This window comes from Papaver somniferum, chromosome 1, assembly GCF_003573695.1.
Source record: "Papaver somniferum cultivar HN1 chromosome 1, ASM357369v1, whole genome shotgun sequence".
NCBI lineage: Eukaryota > Viridiplantae > Streptophyta > Magnoliopsida > Ranunculales > Papaveraceae > Papaver > Papaver somniferum.
In genome coordinates, this window is record NC_039358.1 from 233,262,869 (window position 1) to 233,278,905 (window position 16,037).

Consider the following 16,037-nt stretch of genomic DNA (forward strand, 5'->3'; position numbering starts at 1 on the left):
CCAGTAGGAAATACATATGGTGAGGAGAAAGGAAAGAATACATTTGTAATTGAAGTAGGTGTGAAGGAAAATAACCTGTATTGCAATTCGATTATACATTCTTTCAAAAATATAGAAGATTTTCATGACAACATCTTAAGTCGCGTGTATGCGAGAGATAATGATGGAATAGAAATCCTCAACCTTGCGAAGATATCACCATTAAAGGATTGGAAAAAACATACCATTTCGTTCAGTGCGGAATAAACACCAGGAGGAGGAGAATTACATGAATGTCCATTAGTGGTGAAGTTAGGAATTAATCTGAAAGCAAAAATAGATGATGACGATGAAGAAGAAGAAGAAGATGAAGCGAATACTTGGGATATAAATAGAATACTCATAGATCCTGGGTGTTCTGTTGATATTCTCTTTTATCATACATACAAAACTATGAGCGGAAGAGATGAAGAGTTAATTCCTTCAACTTACAAAATTTATGGATTCAATGGCGCTACGAACAAGCCAAAAGGAGAAGTCAAAATGCGAATTCCTCTGCAAAGTCTGCCAACAGAAATTGTATTTTGTGTTGTTGATGTTGAATCACCTTATAATGCTCTGATTGGGAGACCATGGTTGCATAGTATCTTGGGCGTGGCTTCAACATTTCATCAATGCATAAAATTTCCTTTACCTCAAGGTCTTGGCATAATAAGAGGAGATAAAAATGAAGGTATAAATTGTCAAGAAATCGATATCGACAAGTGCCAAGAGCGAGAATGCAAACGAAGAAATTGGCAACAGCATGCTAAGGATAGCCAAAGAGGTGAAAGATTAATGGTGGATGTAGTGTCTAAATCTGGGAAAATAGAAAAGAAGGATATTAAAGCAAAATCTTCTGTGAATAATCACACCAAGCGAGTCAGAAAGATTACTTCTAAAGAAGTTCTGTTCTCGGAAGAAAAGTAACATGTACGATGATACTCGCATCAGTGAACTTAGAGAAATACAAAAGATAACAGGAGAAGATGAGCAATATGAATATCTTTCTTCATGTATGAGAAATCAGTAAGGATTCTATGTACTAGAGTTATATAACTCATAAATAAGAATGGATTCTATTTTCATAAGATGATATCATATCAAAAAAATAAATAAATGTAAGACCCTAAAGTTATACCTTAATAGAAGGTAACAGAAATAAAAACTCTAACTAGGGGGGCTAGGTATCCGAATGTGGCGTGCAACCTAGTTCGCATAAATGCAAGAGGCAAAAAGTAAGACCAATCGCACGTCATAATCAGGGAAAACCTAGTAAGCATAACTCAAGGGAGAGCTAAATCGACCCTTATACTTGAGTCATGGAGATTTGGGGTGAGAAAAAACGAAAAGGCCTATCCAGGAGAGGCACCTAAATCGAAATATTAGGTAATAATATCTCTCCTAAGGAGTGCAGAAACTCGATCAAGGCGCCGAGGTACACGGTTGAGTCAAGAGTGCGCGGGGCATCTGGAGCGTACCTTTCCACTCTTGACAAGTCCTGACTATGATGCACTCAGTCCGAAGATACCCCAGTTAGGGTGCAGTCTCGTAACCATAAACCTTATCGGTGGAGGGAAAAGAGGTTGTGAAATCAACTGGTTGTTGTATTACCGGATGGGAGGAGCCAACCTTAACCCGGTAGAGGTAAGCTTCCTTGAAGGGGCTACTAGGGGGAATATAAGGACGTCACCCTCCATTAGGGAGCTGAATTTTGTCAAAACACGTAAATGTCATGAGGATTTTTACTCACGGGAGTATTAAGGCTTGTCATATTTTCCAACAAGAAAAGGATAAGGCGAGATCAATGGGTTGATATACTAAAGTATAAAGACTTCCTGCGATTTCGTCGCATAAGAACAAAGAAAATTTTGAGCAAATAAGACCTTTAATTAGGAAGGCAAAATAAGACCTCAAGAGAAAAATAAGGTATAAGTTTAATGCGAAGTGGTTCGCATGATACAAAATATGATTGAGGTAGAGAGCGACATTATGTTCAAGCCTATTAATTTGTGCCAACTAGCAGAGGCAAGAATGGGAATGCAAACATAAAGAGAGTGCTATTTTCCCCATTTGATAGTCTTATACACGTGCGAAAAAGATGGAACTCTATTATTTGAGAATGCGAATGCAAATTAAAGGGAATTTATGATTAAGGAATGAAAAGTAACATTTGAAAGAAATATATTGAAGAAGAAATTTTAGAAGACATGAAGATATACAAGAGGCAGAAAAAGAATTTACATCAAGCGAAAAATAATTAATTTTTGCCTAAATTATCTTCATCATTACGATCAACCTCAAAATCACTTACTTCTTCTTCATATTCTTCATATTCCTCTTTACTATCAATAATATCAGGAACAACTTCGTTGGGAGGAACGTCTGTGAATTTATACTTTGAGAGAGGAATGTCATTATCAACACAGACTTTCTTAACTGCTGCATCACGAGCACGGATGACATCCTTACTATTATTTGAAACAGTGAGGATATAATTCTTTTTTAACTGCTGATACTTGGATTTGCGAGCAAATAACTCCATTGATAACTTCTCGGCTTCCTCAGCACGTTTCTTCTCTTCATCAGCAAGTTGTATCTTTAATTCTTCAATCTTCTCCAAATAGTTCTTTTCTTTATCTGCGAAGTATAAACAAAATGGTTAGAGTTAAAAGAGATATCATCTTCAAGAAATGACAAATATGAAAGAAAAAGCAAGTGACCATCGTGATTGGAAATAATGTCTTTAACTAGCGCAGAATGTTAAGATTGAAGGCTTACATTTACGGCTAAATTCTCCCTAGCATCATTCAGAACTATAGAATCCCAACTAAATTCAGCTTCACTTTCTATGAGAAGTCGAGAAAGGATTAAATTTCTTTCCTCAATGAGTGTGTTCTTTTCGCTCAAGGATAAATCACGTTCATCTTGAACTTTAAGGATAGTTTCTTGGAATTTTTCTAGTGTTTTCGTACCCTTGAGAGCGGTCTCATCTTTTTCACTAATGAGTTTATTATTCTTTTCTTCCAAAGTTTGAATTGTCTTCTTATTTTCATGAAGACGACGTTTGAAGTTATTAAGTGTAGTTAATAAGGGTCTATGATCCATTCTAAGAGCAGTATACTTCAATATTAATTCCTCCAGGCTAAGGTTCTCAAATCCTTTGGTTGGATAATTGTTTAAAGAAGAGTTAAGATGTTCTAAAAGTGTTTCCTCGTCAGGAAAGTTAGATGCCTCATCAGAAAGGTTATAAATATCTGCGAATACAAAGAAATGAGGAATGTGAATTATCATATAAAACAAGGAGAATTAAAAGGTTAAAGATTACATACCAATAAGATCATCATTTATTTCTCGAGCCATGCGAAGTAATTCAGTGTCGATAGAGTTTTCAGCCTTAAGTTTGGTATTTTCTTTCCCCAAACTGAGAAGTTTCCTTTGATAATCCGAAGAAACCGCATAGGATAAACGAGATACCTGCAAAGGTATAAGAAAGATATTATGTGCCAGAAAGGAAGACTAGAAAGAATATAAAAGAAAGTGAAGATATAAATATTACCAAAGAGCCCATTGCATATTGGAAGCTTGGATTTACTACAAGAGCAGCTCCCTGAAGAGATGGATCATCTAAAATAGGAGCATCACAGACTTTCGAGATCATACCAAAAGTGCGTTGTAGATCACCATTATTAAGAGCCGACATAGGATCAGAGAAAAGGTTGGATAATTCTTTCATTGAAGAGGAGATTGATGGATATTCATAAGAAAGAATGTCGTCATCACTGGATTCAGAACTTGAAGAAGGGTAGAATTCTTTACGCTTCCTGGAAAGATCAGAAGAAGAAATTCTGACCCAGATTTGGATGCGAGTTTCTTGGGTTGTTTCTTGGTTTTCCCTGTATCCTTAATACCCGAAGCTTCAACCTGTGCGAAATCAAGATAAGAAACAGAGGAAACAATATTGTTTAAGTTAAGAGAGGGAGTGTTTATTACTTCATTATTCTGCGAAGATGACGAATTGTGCGACGTCTTGGTCTTCTTAGCATCCTGAAATCAGAGGAGTATGAAAATAAAAAATAGAGAAAACAAGGTTATGCGAAATTAGAAAAAATTATGCGAAGATTTCATACCATCTTCTTATTCTCATTATCAGATAAGACAAACTATCAGGGTTGAAAAGCAGAAAGTTTCGCAGGAAGGGGAAGATCAGAACCATCAGCAGCTCTTCCAGATGTATAAGGACCTTCTAAAATGACAGGACAATTAAGCCATCATGAATCATTAGATCTGCGAGCAGTACTATTAGACTTATCGTTCCAATCAACATCTCGCATAATTTTTTGGTCTTTAAGAATACCATCTTTTATTCTTAAGCGAATGGCCCATTTTGTTGATTCGTTTTTCATGATAGCAACATAGTAGTTTTTGAAGAAATTATCAAAAGTGTACTCTTCAGGGTTGATGGCTCTATCACGGTATGATACATTTCGCACTTCATAAGGATAAGAGGTTCTTAATCCTGCTGCGCGACGATAGTATTCTAAATCTATTCTAATAGCATCTCCACTCAATTGAAATATACCTCTTGCGAATCGATCATCGGATAGAATTTCATAGAATAAGGGAATTTCCGTATTATACAACGAGATGGGAAGATTATTCAAAAGTTGTCTTAATGAAATGATGATATTTTGATTAGACCACTGTTCAGAATTTATTAACTCAAGATTGAGTTTGGATGAATAATCAGAATGGGAAGAAAGAGAAAGTGAAAAGCCTCTTGTGTCAAATTCTCTCTTCAATCTGGTGAGTTCAGCTTCCATCTTTTTACCAGCTGGAGCTATTATAAGAATGAGAATGATGGATATATAGGTGAATGAAATCACAGTAAAAAAAAAATCAATGAAATCACAGTCAAAATGCAGAAGTGGAGAAAAAGAAAGAAGAAGGTAAAAAGAAGAAAGAAGAAGATGAAAGAAGATATATAAGAAAAATTTACCCTCGTTTTTCGAGATTTTATCTCATTAATGCGGAGAATGAATGGATAGAAATAGACGGTTATAAGGACGTGTCAGATAACGAGTGGATAAAAAGACACGCGTAAGTTAGGAAAGCTCAAATTCTGGAAATGTGTCGGCAAAGCAGAATATGAAAAGTTGGGCATGTGCGATATTATTAGATGGAGATTTCTCATATCGTTCACTTTATAAAGAGAACGAAATGAGAAGAGGCAAAATGTAGGAGTGAAATATCGCACATTCATTATGTATGCGAAATAAAGGTCATTTAACCTAAGCGAAAACCATCGCACATACTAAAATAAGGATGACGTATTTAATGATATCAGCTTAGTCACGAGTAAAGTGTCATGATCTGTGCGAAATAGTAAAGTGTGCGAAGTTGAGCGAATGTACATGAGCGATTGTAACGCACAGTGATTCCGAAAATAAGGGATCTATTAGCTGTCATCCATTGTGAAATACCCTATATAAATGGAAGGAAACTATGCATTGAGAGAGATCTATGAAGTGAGTATTAGACAAGAAATTAGGAGAGAGAAAATTTATTTGGAGAGCAAGTAAAGTCTCTGTAATATTTTATATTCAATCTCAAGATCTTGATGAATAAACGAATGATCTTCACCATAATTACTTAAAGAATTACATAATATTGAATGGATGTGGTTGTAGGATTTCCTGCAACTACAATACTCTTTTGATAGTAAGATGGAATGTAGGTTCAGTTAGTGTGGATGTTCCTCATTGTAAGTGAGAATTGACATATCAAGGTTTAGAGTCTTTAGACCCACGTTGCAAAGGACACTGAGGTACTCTTTTTCACTGCTTATGTTCGAGTGTCCAAAACTGCCATTGTTGACATGCTTGCTATACATAATTCAGAATGAATGCTTCAAACTTGCGAAGACTGAGGTAAACACTAATTGCGTGTGTCCGGATAAATGTAATTGTTTCAGGCAAAAAATAAATAAATTGGATAGGAGATTGATAATTAAAAGGCTCATTGCTTACGATTTTCTGTGTTTTCCAATCAAACTTGTCCAGAAACTGATTACAGATGAGCATATTATTATTAGTTTTACATTAGTGTGTAATGCATTAGTGATTGGTTATAAGCAGATAGATACATTCGTTCCAAGCCTTTTCTGCCCATGGATGTAGGTGAGCCAGAGCTGGAACATTAGGATCTTCAAGAATCTCCATTGCCTGATCCCAACAATCCTTGTCTGTTCCAATAATTTCAATGCAACTGCAATGTCCTCCTTGCTTGGCAAAGTCTTTGTGACAATAAGTTGCGTCAAAGTTTCTTTACTCGATTTGAAAATCCTACATTGTTCGGGCCATGCAGGTAATTGAGTAGGGGAGTTATCGATCATCAACGTTGGTGCTGGGGAAGGAGAACCTGTGATACTGACACACTTGTCCCAGACCTTTTCTCCCCATGGATGTAGCAGTTTAGAGATAGTAGGATAGTTTGGATCCTCAATAAGGTCGATTACCTTGTCCCAGCAATACTTGGTAGTTTGTATAATTTCTTGGCAATATACAACATCCTTGTTGATTGGCAAAGCCATGGACGAGACAAGGGTTACCACAGACATTTCACACGGTTCTGTATACTTGCATTGTTCTGGCAATGTATTAACAGTCGGTGCTTTAGCGGGAGAATTATCCATCTCCCTGACACTACTTACACCGATAATCACCGATGCACAGACAACAACACAAAGGGCAACAGCCAATCGACCATTAACAAACTTCGCCATATCCATTTTTCTTGTACTCTTAAATGTTTTTCTTCCTACTTTTTCTTCGAAGTGTCTCAAATATTGGTTGCTGTAGAAATGGATTCTTGTTCTTCCTATTTTTACAAAAGAGAGAAACTAGCTAATCTAAAACTGTTTCTTCTTCCTTTTCCACCTTAATTTCTTAAAACGTTGTTGATGTGCATGTCTCATAGTTAGCTTGTTGACCTTAAATTAATTATCGACGTTTCATTCTCTAAAACCTAGACCAAAACATTGAATTCTTTTTTAAAAAACTTAAGACATTAGATTAATAGGACTGAATAACCAACTTGGGTTAGCCGATAAGTTCATGACAGGGTCTCATTCTCATTAGGCGATACTAATTTTGGTTAAATGTTATGCAGGGGAATTAACTGCTCTACACAAACCAAACCAAAAATGCAAAATAAAACCCACAAAGCATAAAAGACAATGTATCCAAGGAAGGGTGCTCCACTGCCGCTATGTAAAAGGGATGAAATCTTCTCATTTCAATGACAGACACATCATATAATGCCATCAAATCTTTGCGCTTTATGCATGACATTAGGGGCAACAGCCAAAGCCCTTCTTTTAACCCAGAGGTAGAACATACCATATAAAAAAATGCAAAAAAGATTACAGTATTGCAAAATAAATCGCCTACAAAATACAAAGGAAGATGCAAAAAAATGCAATATGTATGTGTCAAAGTTCTGACTGACATCCACAGATAAAATGGTGCACCAGGAGCCTAAAGACTACAGTTAAACACATCACTGACTCATGAGATAACACTTATAGCTTCAGCTGAAATACTTAAAACAACGATGACCTTGAAAAACCAAATGTAAATGAATAAGCCTATGTGTACCTTATAAATCTTCTCTTGTCGCCATGACACCATCTGAAAGGAATCCCTCCTACATTTCTAATCACTGCAGCAGCTTAGGATCCCACTGGAAAAAAATTTCAGAACAAATTTCAAACAATAATTATATATATGATTGAATTAACTGAAAATACTTCAAAAGAAACCATATATTCATCCAGTAATAGGCATTGGTATTTATCCAGATTTCGTTCTCTCACTATCAGTTGACAAGGTAGAAGCTATTTTATCTAATTACTTTTCTCGGTAATTTGCATGAATAAGACATATGTTAGTAGTTGATTAAGATGATCTCAACAATCACGAGCATTCATTAGAAAAAAACTGCAAAATTTTTAGCTCATCTGCCGAGAGAGTTTTTGTTAACAAAGAAACAACAGAATCACTTGGTACAAATTCTCCTTCACGCATCTTAGTAAGAAATTGCAATGCCTTGTCAGTCTCCTTTGTTGTAAGAAAACCCTTAATGATGGTATTATATGTTATAACATCTGCGGAATAACCCTTCTCTTCCATTTCGATGATTAATTTGTTAGCTTCTGATAACATCTTGCTTTGAAAGAGGCTACCAATCATCGTGGTATATGTTACTACACTAGGCATCAATCCTTTTTTTCGAATTTCATCAAACAGTTTCCTTGCATCTTCCAAATTGCCAGCCCGACAAAAACCATGAATAAGAATATTATGCTTTTCAACATTAGCTGAGATACTTGTATCCTCCAGAGATGCAAACAAGTCTACTGCGTCTTCAATTTCTCCATTCTTGCAAAGTCCATCCAACATTGTACCATATGTAACTTCATCTGGAGATAAACCAAAAGTTTGCATCTCATTAAACAAATTCTTTGCGGTCCTAATTCTTCCATCCCGGTGTAGTCCCCTAATAGTATAGTGTAAACAACGGCTGTGGGTTTCAATCCATTTTGTTTCATCTTTTTAAATAGTTGCATAGCTTCATCAACCTTACACTACTTGCAGTACCCATTCATTAACACAGTATAGCTGACCTCAGTTGGCTTTAGGCCCCTATCTCCCATCGAGTCTAACAGTTTTACTGCATCTGGCAACCGACTACTAAACACAGACCATCCATCATAGAATTATAAGTAATCAGATTCGGTTTTATGTTCATCTTGTCCATCAATTTGAATAACCCCCAAGAATCTTCCGTCATCCCATCTTTACAATGTGAATCTATTAATATACTAAAAGTTACTGTATCGGGTGAAATCCCTCGATCCATCATTTCATCAAAATATCTTCTTGCTTCTTCCTGTTGACGATGTACACAATGACCCTGAATCAAAGAAGTATAAGTCACTACATTTGCAGAGATTCCTCTACTAACCATCTCATCAAAGAGTTTGTTCGCCTCCTTTAGCCGGCCTGAATTGCCAAACCCGTTAATCAAAACACTGCAAGCAACTACATCCCGCACAATATTGGAATCTCTAAGCATTTCAGAGAAGAGAACCAAAGCTTCGTCGAGTAAACCTCCTTTACAAAGGGTATCTATAATGGTATTATATGAAATGATATCGGGTCTGCATTTCCATTTCAGCATGTTGTTTTTTAAGTTGAGAGCAGGACCCACTTGAGCAGCTGTACAGAGCCCATGTATAAGAATATTACAGGTAACAGCATCAGGTTGATTACGCGTGTGAGTCATTTTGTCAAACACTTTGGTTGCAAAATCAATTTTTCCTTGAAGACACGGCCCCTTGATCAGTGTGGTTAAAGTGATAACATTAGGCTCATAACCTCTCTTTATCGTCTCTCCAAGCAAACAGAACCCATGATCAAGTTTTCCTAATTTACAACAGCAATTTATTAAAATGGTAAATGTATAGATATTGGGGTGCACCCAGCCAAACTCATCTTCTTGTACAACATAATGACATCCGAATAACACTTTGATTTTGGATAGGGATCCCAACACATGACAGAAAGTAATGTTGGAAGGTAATGGCCTTTCTGATATCAATTGATCAAACATTCTCAAACCATCATCAAGAGTCTTAATCCTTCCAGATTTACACTCGTCCTTCACAAAACTTTCAAGTGGTGTTTTTCTAGTACTATTACCACCTTCAGAAACATATTATTTGGTAGGTTAGGAACTTTTGAGTATTATTTGGTGACCACTTTCAGAAAAAGATGGATAAAAAGAGAATTTTGATAATTACTTATCCACCATTGTTTTTAGAGTTTTGACATTTACTCGAGTAAAATCTGGGATTATAAATTTTGGGTCATGACTGACATAATTTAATGAGTGAATAATGAGCTCGGTGATAGGAAACAGCCCTCGATTCATATTAAAGAATGATTTTTTAGGGACCATGGTTTTTTTTGAGGGATCATGATTTTATTAGGCCACCTTCCTTATAGTGATAAGGAGTGTCCTAAAACGTTGAAACGACTAACCTATCCTTAACCTAATTTAAATTAAAACAAACCTAATAACCACATATATATATAACCACCTCCTCCCACCACCACCGCCCACCACCACCTCCTCTCATCACCACCGCCCACCACCACCTCCTCCCATCACCACCGCCCACCACCAACTCCGATTATCACCACCACCAACCACCGATTACCACTACCACCGCCCACCACCGCCGATTACCACCACCATCACCTCTGATTATCACCACCACCAACCACCACCACCACCTCCTCCCACCACCGCCTATTTAAGAAATGTAACAACATCAATGCAATCACAATTAAGTTATGTTACATGATAATTTTATCGAGTATAAAAGACGCCAGCAGCAGCCTGATTCTGCCATGTGACCACTTCGGAGGTATTTTCCAACAAACCCTTCACTTTAATTTGATTTTGATTGCTTCAATCGAATAGAAATCATCAAAATAGGGTTTTAGTAAGAGTTACAGAGCCATGTTCGGTTAGGCTGATTTTCCAAAAAACCCTAGTTTACTAAGCGAACTTCTTGAAAATGAAGAACACGAAGAACAATTCGGTTCTATTGGATTTAAAACTAAGTCACCGAACTCTCTGTTCGGTTGTTTCGCAAAAAGTTTTAAAACTACAAAGTAACCGAACTCCACCCTTAGAACCTAAAAAAAACAAATCCAGTCTAACTGAACTGTGTTGTTGTGGCCACTATCTTGAGTTCCAAAATAACCGAACTTAGCCAATAGAGTTCGGTTTTTTCGCAAAAAAATTTAAAACTACAAAGTAACCGAACTTAGCCAATACAGTTCGGTTGATTCGCAAAAAAAATTTTTAAACGAACTTCTTGTATTAGAACAACAGAAGTCCATAAGTTCGGTTCCTTCGCAAAATAAGGATATTACCGAACTTTAGTTTACGAAAATAATGAGAAGTCCACAAGTTCGATTCGTTCGCAAATATGTTAAGTTTTCTTTGTAACCGAACTCTACCTTTGAAACTTCGTAACCGAACTCTACCTAATTCGCCAAGAAATAAATTTCGTAGTAACCGAACGTTTGCCTAATTGCATATATGCATATATAAGCCCAGTTCGGTTGATTCGCAAAATATGTTGAAGTTTGCGAACCAACCGAACTTCTAACACTAGATTACTTTTAACCTGCAGTTCGGTTGGGAACTTGGTTGCGTTGAAGTTTGCGAACTAACCGAACACACAAGATGTACCCAAATAAATTGTTAAGTTCAAAGTTCGGTTACCTACCATTTTATCCTGGGTAACCGAACATTACACTGTACGACCAAAACCTCCATTAACGAGCGAGTTCGGTAACCTGCGTGTTTGGAAAACGTAACCGAACTACACTTTCAGGTGTGTTCGGTTACATGTTCTTGACATATGGTAACCGAACTGACCCAAATCTACATAAAAATTTTCATTTTTTTTGAAAGTTTGGAGCAATTCAACCAACATTATCTAAGTTTGAAGCACAACTGGGTACCAAAATACCCTTCCTCCGGTTGTGGTTGGTAAAATCCATCGTTTTTCATGTTTTCCTTCTATCTTCTCTAACTTTACCCTTTCAATAATTCTACTTCTTTAAAAAAAGCATCTGATTTTTTAATCTCACTAATTATCTTTAACTTAATCATCTCACTAATCATTACACTAACTATTATTAACACTAACTAATCATCACCCAAAATTAATCAAGAGGGTAATTTAGGTATTAATATAAATATCCAGATAAGGGGTGACCTAGATTTACTTCTAATGTCTTTACTCAAAATAAAACCATGGATCCCAAAAAAACCATGGTCCCCAAAAAATCGTTCATATTAAATGGCCCCCGAGATACTACTACTAAGCCCAAATTAATACCGGCACAAAAAGAAAAGACAAATCGTTTGTCCTACAAAATGTAGAACGATTTTTCGGGGACTACTCTCAAGTTTTTTGGGTGGTTATGGGTAGTAATTTTCAATCACCCCTTATCTAATTTTTTTAAATACCTACTTCACCCTTAATCATTAACTTAGTTAGTGTGATGATTAATTAGTGTTATGATTAGTAACTGATTAATTAGTGATTAGTGAGTTATATTTGTAGGATTGTTTTGTTATAACATTATTATTGAGAGATAAGAAGAAGAAGAAGAAGAAGGAAATAGGAAGAAGAAGATGGGTGAACCCAAAAAGTCTTTTTTTGAGTTTAGTAATTATGATTTGAGTGATTCATGTGATGATACTTCATAATCAAAATCAGAACCCCCTTCACCTCATTGTGTATTTTTCAATACTTCTAATGATCCAAATATGAGTTATTTGTTAGATGATGAAAACTTTTTTCCCCAGTCTCAAGCTAACCAAATAAATGATGGATTTCATCAACCACAACCTGAAGATCAAGCTATGGGTACTCAGGTATGCCTCATATTTAGTTAATGTTGCTTGAATTATGCAAAAATTTGGCCAAACTCAAAATCTCTGGAAAAAAATCGTTTACGTAAACCTAGTTCGGTTACCAAAAAAAATTTTGCGAGGAAACCGAACTGTTCTTAATGTGTAGTTCGGTTACTAACTTGAGCACACGCAGGTAACCGAACTACATGTTAATGGTGGTTTTTTAGAGTTCGGTTATGTAATCCCCAGAACATTATACCGAACTCTTTTTATAGAGTTTACAAAGCATATTTCAGTTAAGTGAATATCAGTACCTTTGTTACCGAACTTTCTGTTCGGTAATGTCGCAAAATATATGTATATTTATTCCTAACCGAACTTTCACATACAAAATCTAAATACATAGTTCGGTAAGGCCAAAATTTATTTCTGGAAACTAGTTAACCGAACTTTGAGTTCGGTAGGGTTGCAAAAAAAACTAGATTACCGAACTTTAAGTGTTAAATGTTTATGGTATTGACGTTGTGCTATTACATGTAGGTTACATGTTATCCAATTGAACCAATGGAAAACCAACCTTCCCCGGTTGGTATTTTGTACGATGACACATCCCATCACTACATGAATGACTTGGTATTCACAACTCTGGGAGATGCAAATGTTTGGTCTAGACAACATGCACAAAAAGACATGTGCGTATTAGTATTGAATGGGAGAGAAAGCAAAACTCGCTTTGAAATGGTTTGTGAGAGAAGCGTTGATCCCGATAAAATGCACAAGAGGAAGGGTTATGTTTATAAGGGAAAGACAAATAGGAAGAACAAAACTTTCTCAAATAAGATTAATTGCCCATTCAAGCTATCATTTAATTTAAACGAAGAAAAGGTTATGAGTGGTTGTCATAATCATCCTCGTCCGGAGCATCTTGAAGGACATTTCATGACGGAAAATCCAACTCCTAAAGAGATGAACAAGGTAGCTAAAATGAGGAAAATGAATATTTCACCGCTTCAAATGCTTCAAATTCTAAAGGAGGATAACAAGGATAACCACTCATGTTTGTCCACCATTAACAATGCAATTGAGACAATTAAAAGGAAGGAATGGAGATATAGAAAAGTAATGCAACAATTGTTTCTTTTGGCCCAAGAGAAAAACTACTCGGTTCAAAAGGATGTGGATTCAGAAGGAGAGATAACACAACTCTTTATTGCACATCCGGCGAGTGTCCAATTGGCTCAAAGAGCTTCATATTGAGACTTTCTTGAAGGACCTCACTGAACGTCTAAACTCACATTGAGACTTTCTTGCATCCCATCCTAGACATTTTTGAGCCAATGCTTCAAGAGCTTCATAACTCATCGAGGGGTTGTAGCCTTCTCGAAAACATTTACCTTCCAATGGTAGGCCGGTGATATTATGGCAATCATCGGGAGTAATTTCCATCTCGCCGAATGGAAGATGCATTGTATATGTCTCAGGATAATGCCTCTCGAGAAATGCGGATACGGCAACAACGTCAAAATCAGCGTGTGCTAACTCAATAGCTTTGTATAACATACATTCTTTAACCTTCGCTTGAAACTCGGCACACTCCTTAGAAAAACCCCATTTGGACGCCTTTTGATGTTTAATAACACGAACTGCATCTTTATGATCCTACGAAAAGAACATGACACTATTAATACTTGACGAAACATGTCCCAAACCAAAAAAAAATTACGTTTTCTGAGTTAAACCAAAAAAAAAATTACGTTTTGTTAAATAATGAACTTAAAGGATACCTTTGTCGCATAGATCTTCGCATCCCATGAGTGTTTGTACCCAATCAATGTTGCCCCTCCATCATTTGGAGTACCATAAGTTGGGTCCACTGGATCCAAACACAAATTATCAGGTTGAATGTGTGAGTATCTTTTGCTAGGCGGCTTCGGCTTCCTTTTTTCCAAAACAGGAACAATTTCTTGCTCTTCTTCATCATCAGGATCTTGCTCCTCTTGCTCATCTTCCTCCTTTTCATCGTCTCCCTCCTCTTCATCGTCTTCCTCCTCTTGTCCTTCTCCTTCTTTGTCAGATCCTAGTTCTTTTTCGTCTACATTCTCAACATATTCTCTTTGTTGTTCAACCTCTTCATTTCCTTGCTCTTCTTCATCATCAGTCTCTTCTTTATCATCATTCTCCATCACCTCTTCATTGACATCTTGAATTACATCACGAACATTATCTTGGTTGACTTCGGTTAACAATCCCCCTCCATGTTTAGCATTTGTGGTACCACGCTTTCGGAAATCTAAATGCTTTGCTCCGCGAGGGGTGGGAGTTTTCGAATCCTCATCTACTTGTTGTCTCAATCTTTGTCCTTTGCTCCTAATGAAAAAAAACCAAAGTATTAGCTAAACATAAGATAATATTGTGTTATCAAATGAAATAGGAAATAGAACTAAAGAATAGAGTAAACACAACACTTAACAGACAATAGTTCGGTTACCTGAAAAAAATACGAGGAAACCGAACTAAATATTTCAAAAGTTCGGTTAGCCAAAAAAACCAACGCCAAAATCGAACTCGGTCTTTACCTTTGAAAAATTGAGTTCGGTTACGAGAATTTTTTATGCGAGCACACCGAACTAACTATTCCAAAAGTTCGGTTACTGAGACAAATTATCGACAAAACCGAACTCATTCTTTCAAAGGAAATATTGAGTTCGGTTACGAGAAAATTTTTTGCGAGCATACGGAACTATATAGTTCGGTAAACAGATATTAGTCTTATAGTTGCGAGCACATCGAACTGTTCTTATTTTGAAAGTTCGGTTATCAATTATAGGGTTACAAAAAACATTCTTCTAACCGAACTATCAACTGTAACTACCATTTTGAATGGGTTTTGATGATTTCTAATCGATTTCTTCAACAAATAACGAATTGAAAAGAATGGGTATGAAGGAAATTACTCGCGGATTTGCATTTCACTTGAATCAGACTTCTGTTTTGCGGTTGGATGATTGATTTTTCCTGTAAACGGTTCTTCAAGTTCTTTGAACTTCAACAATTCTTTTGGGAGATTCACTATATGTGGGAGTCCCGGACTCAATCCTGGTTGTCTGGGTGTGTTCTTCGCACGCATTGCTTATAAAGATTGATTAATCGACAATGAAAATTTTTCGAATCGACGATGAAATTTTTTCGAATCGACGATTAACGTCGATGTTGCGATGTTGACGAAGAAGAAGAAGAAGAAGAGGAGGAAGAAGATAAAGAAAAAAAAAGAATCAGTTTTGAAACTGATTTTAGTTTTTAAATAAGATTTTAATTAGGGTTTAGTTAGTGTGTTGGATTAGTGGGTAGTGGGTTAGATTAGTGGGTTATTAGGGTTAGTTATAACCTTAATTAGAATAAGGGAAGATTAGTCTTCCATAATCTTTTAAGACACCCCTTATAATATAGGGGTGGACATTTGTATCACAAAGTAGTCCCCCACCCTTTTTGAGTAGTCCCCAAAAAATCGTTCA

The 16,037-nt window shown here is 36.3% G+C and overlaps 1 pseudogene; it reads right to left on the reverse strand.

The window, feature by feature from the left end:
- Positions 1 to 7,867: 7,867 nt before the first annotated feature.
- LOC113272483 lies at positions 7,868 to 15,652 on the reverse strand (annotated as a pseudogene).
- Between the last annotated feature and the right edge of the window lie 385 nt (positions 15,653 to 16,037).